The sequence below is a fragment of the Gossypium arboreum genome, chromosome 10 (genome assembly GCF_025698485.1).
Source record: "Gossypium arboreum isolate Shixiya-1 chromosome 10, ASM2569848v2, whole genome shotgun sequence".
Classification (NCBI taxonomy): domain Eukaryota; kingdom Viridiplantae; phylum Streptophyta; class Magnoliopsida; order Malvales; family Malvaceae; genus Gossypium; species Gossypium arboreum.
Window position 1 is genome coordinate 104,188,227 of NC_069079.1, and position 4,968 is coordinate 104,193,194.

At 36.9% G+C, this 4,968-nt stretch overlaps 1 non-coding gene across 1 annotated transcript; it reads left to right on the forward strand.

Annotated features, from left to right (window-relative positions):
- Window positions 1-1,833: 1,833 nt before the first annotated feature.
- LOC128282718 (small nucleolar RNA R71) lies at window positions 1,834-1,940 on the forward strand. The gene has a single exon (XR_008273073.1). It is a non-coding gene; the product is annotated as a small nucleolar RNA R71 (small nucleolar RNA).
- The last annotated feature ends 3,028 nt before the right edge of the window (window positions 1,941-4,968 follow it).

The following is a 4,968-nucleotide window of genomic DNA, read 5'->3' on the forward strand; positions in this document are numbered from 1 at the left end:
AGTACTGTAAGAGGGATTTCTTCCTTCGGTTTGGTAGTGACAATGTGAGGATCTGCGGTATCTAATAATATTTTATCACCAACCTTAAGTTGATTTGGGAAGGTATTGAGCTCGTTCTGGCGTAGTTTTGGTTTATTTCTTGGTTTATGCGCCCGCCATTCATCTAGCTCCTCGATTTGTAGCCTTCGTTTTTCATGAATAGGTCCTTTACTATTGCTTGAAAATGGCTCATATACTTCCTTCAGACTTATTTCCTGCAAAGTAGGTTGCATCATATTGTCAGTTTTAGTAGAATGGTTTAGAAGGTCACCTTCAATTTCTGATGTGTTGCCAAAATTGCGAGCTTGAAGGGTGATTGTTTCGTCTCCCACATGAAGTGTGAGGTCACCTGTGCCAACATCAATAATCGTTTTGGCAGTTTCTAAAAAGGGCCTTCCTAAAATCAAAGGAGTGTTTCTATCCTCCTCTATGTCTAGAACAATGAAGTCAATGGGAAATATAAATTTATCGATTTTAACTAGCACATCTTCAATAATATCCCTAGGAAATCTTATAGTTTTGTCTGCTAATTGAATGCTCATCCTAGTCTGTTTGGGTTTCCCAAGACCTAATTGCTTGAACATTTTGTAGGGCATGACGTTAATACTAGCCCCTAAATCAGCTAATGCATTATTAACATCTAAACTACCAATTAAGCAAGGAATCGTAAAACTCCCTAGATCTTATAGTTTGTTAGGTAGTTTATTCTGTAGAATAGCTGAGCAAACTATGTTTAGCTCCACTTGCGACTCCTCATCCAACTTTCGTTTATTTGCTAACAGTTCCTTTAAAAATTTCATTGCGTTTGGCATCTGCGATAGAGCTTTAATAAACGGTAAGTTAATATGTAATTTTTTTAAGAGTTTATAAGGAATTTACCAAATTATTCATCTGAGCGGTCTTTCCTTGTTGCGTTGGGGTATGGCACACGAGGTTTATATTCGACATTCACTAATTTGTTTTTATTATGATCTACCTCACCTTGACCTCTGCTCACCACAGTTTCTTGCCTCGGTTCTGGCTCAGGCTCAACGAATCCTTCTTCATATTGAACATTAATCGCGTTGAGCTGTTTCCTTGGGTTGGGTTCAGTATTACTTGGCAAGCTACCTTGTGGTCGTTTAGAGATTAGTTTGGAAAGCTGGCCTATCTGAGTTTCGAGCCCTTGGATTGATGCTTGTTGATTTTTAAGTGCTGTCTCGGTGTTCTAAAAAAGGTTTCTGACACCGAGATAAATTAGACAGCGTCTATTCACGGTTCGATTTCTTTTGCTGTTGATAGGGTGGTTGTTGAAAACCTGGAGGATGTTGTGGTCTTTGATTTCCTTGACCGCCCCATGAGAAATTAGGATGGTTCATCGAACCTGCATTATAAGTATTGCTATATGGGTTATTTTAGGGTCTAGAGCTGTTACCCGTGTAATTTAACTGCTCGTTCTCCATGTTGTGGCCATAAGGTGGGTATTCCGAATTGCTCGATCCACCTCCACTTGCTTCGCACTGCATTACTGGGTGAACCTGTGAAGAACTAAGAAAACCATCAATTTTCTTATTCAAGAGTTCTACCTGATTAGAGAGCATGGTGACTGAATTGACGTTATAAACACCGGCTGTTTTTGCTGGCTTTGTCCTCATGACTTGCCACTGATAGTTATTCAGTGACATCTCCTCTATAAACTCATAAGCATTTTCAGGTGTTTTATTATTGATGGTTTCGCCAGCAGCTGCGTCAACCATTTGTCAAGTCGAAGGAGTTAAGCCATTATGGAATGTTTGAACCTGTAGCCAAAGCGGTAACCCATGGTGAGGGCACCTTCTCAGTAAGTCTTTGTATCTCTCCCATGCATCGTAAAGAGTTTTTAAGTCCATCTGCAGAAACGAAGAGATATCATTACGTAATTTGGCCATTTTAGCCGGCGAAAAATATTTTAATAGAAATTATTCGGTCATTTGTTCCTAAGTAGTGATTGACCCTCATGGTAACGAGTTCAACCACTGCTTAGCTTTGTTCCTCAATGAAAAAGAGAATAACTGAAGACGAATGGCATCGTCAGAAACGCCATTAATTTTAAATGTATCGCAGAATTCCAGGAAATTTGCCAAGTGAGTGTTTGGAACCTCGTCCTGCAAACCATCAAACTGAACAAATTGCTGTATCATTTGAATAGTGTTAGGTTTCAGTTCAAAATTATTTGTAGCAATAGCAAGCCTAACTATACTTGACTCAGTTCCTGTTAAAGTAGGTTTAGCAAAATCATACATAGTACGAGGAGCAGGATTTTGATTTACTAGATCAACGGGTATCACAAGAGGTAGCTGATTGTCTTGGTTTTCAGCCATCTCCTTAGTTAGGGTTTGACTATCATCCTCTTGCTCGTTCTCTGTGTATTTTAAGCTTCGCCTTATTTCTCTTTGATTTCTGCAAACTGTGCGATCGATTTCTTCATCAAAAAGTAATGGTCCTAACGGGTTTCTTCTAGTCATAAACTATAAAAACTTGCCAAGAGAAAGGAAAAGTAAATTAATAAATAATAATAATAAAATAGAATTAACTTACAAGAAAAATAAATGGCTAAAGTAATAAAAATTAACCGTTCCAAATATCTTAGTTCCCCAGCAACGACGCCAAAAACTTGATTGCTATTTTTGTGTGACAGGTTTTAAATATTTATAAAGAATCGTTCTTGAAACTAACTATTATCACGATGTAGGCAAGTGTACCTATCGAACAGTAGTATAGTTTTAGCAAGACCGGATTGTCGAACCCAAATGAACTAAAAGTACTAGTAATGACTGTCTTTTTATTATCTAGCCTAAGAATAAGGGGGTTTTGTTTTAACTAACTAATTATCTAAACTAAGAATTCACAGAAAATAGAATTGGGGGATTACTTTTGGAAAACGATTGAATTAAGACAATACCTTAGGAAAAATCCACCTAGACTTCACTTGTTATTCTGGCTCCGAATCGGACCATTTATTCATTTAACCTGTTCTGTAGAGATCCCTAAGTTATGTTATTATCCCTATTCAAGACTAATAACATCTAATCCCAAGATTGAATAATTGAGACTTTTCTCTAATTAACACCATAGGGTTGCATTAACTCGATCTATAGATCCCCTTATTAGGATTCACCTTGATCGGGCAAAATCTTGTCACCTTATCTCTAGGCGCGAAATCAACTCTGCTTAATTATGGCAAATTTACTCTTAGAAAGGGTCTATTCCTCCTCTGAATAAGAGCTTATCTTGAATTAGTATCCTGGGATATCAAAACAAGAATTAAAAACACATAATTAAGAACAATTTAAATATTTATCATACAATTCAGAAAATAATAACATGATTCGTCTTAGGTTTCATTCCCCTTAGGTATTTAGGGGATTTAGTTCATAACTAAAAAGGAAAACATCTCAGAAGAATAATGAACACAAAACATAAAGAAAACCCAAAACTCCTGAAGGGAAATTGAAGGGAGATCTTTAGTCTCGATGGTGAATCCAGCTTCTGAGATGAATCAATCGGCTTCCCTTGAGCAGTTCCCTGCCTCATTTTCTCTGTGTCCCTTTACTTCCTCCTCTACGGTGTATTTATAGGCTTTAGAATGCCTAGAAGCCCTCAAAATTATCCTTTTCTGAATTGGACTCAACTTGGGCTCGACAAGGACACGCTCGTGTGCGATTACTTCAGGCTGTGCTGGAGCCTGTTAAATAGGCACGGCTGTGTGGTCCACCTGTGTGAGTCGTGCTTTGATTTTGCCAAATTCACACGGCTGTGTGGTCTGCCCGTGTTAGGAAGTCTAGGCCGTGTTGAATTTGTACTTTGGTCCATTTTCTCCGTTTTTGGCCCGTTTCTCATTTCTTTCGCTCTCCTATGCTCTCCTAAGTATAAAATATGAAATTAAGGCATTAGGAGCATCGAATTCATCAATTCTAAGCGAAAATCATCCATAAAATGTGTTAAGCATGGGGTAAAAATACGTATAAATTACGGTTTATCAGTTACAAAAAAAGATCTGAAATGAAGACAATGTCAATAACTTGAGATATTGAAAGATTTTGAATAGTTATTGATTAATCTCTGAGAAAGCAGTTATAGTTACAGATGCCTGGATGGAAAATCTTTGTTCATTTTTGTGAGTACTGGTTACTTTATTGATCTTATTTGATGATGGTGTAATTCTAGCTAAATTAAATGGTAAAGCAAGGTTTTCTTTGCGAAAACGAAGAGCTCAGAATTGTGTTAGTGAATGGTAAGCTAAACGAGTTCAGTATGAGTCAATTTTTTATTCTGAATTTTAGGTCTGAATTGATGGCTGATGTTATTGTGCTGAGATAGAAGTTGTGTACAAATGAATCCAGAGCTTATGCAGAAGTTTTTGTACGAGGCTCAGTAGTAGCACGTCTATTTATCCAAGAGTAATAAAGTGTGTAGTTATATGAAGTAGACGTTCTGGTGATTGAGAATGTACAATGATATTTTTGAATTTATGTTCTGATGTCTATTTGTTAGCAAGTAAGCCAAACATCAAGAGTATACAAGACTATTACAGTCAGTGATAATACTAGTGTGCTATGAGATAGAGTCACTATAGATTTCGTATAGGGACTACTTCTATCCTCGAAATGGATGATGTTGTTTGAATGTTGATCATTTGAAAAAATCCTCATGATTGTTTCAGTATGTACCAAGTTCTTATTTGACAGATCAACTATAACACCCCTAACCCGTGTCTGTCGATTGATTAGGGTTGAGAGGTATTACCAATCAAACACAACATTTAATTAACATTTCACAACTCAATAAATATTCATTATCTAATAACATTCATTAACACACACAATGTCCCTTAAATAGGTTTACGAGACCTTAAACATGCTTCAGAGAATGTTCGGGACTAAACCAATCACATTTGCAAACTTTAGGAAT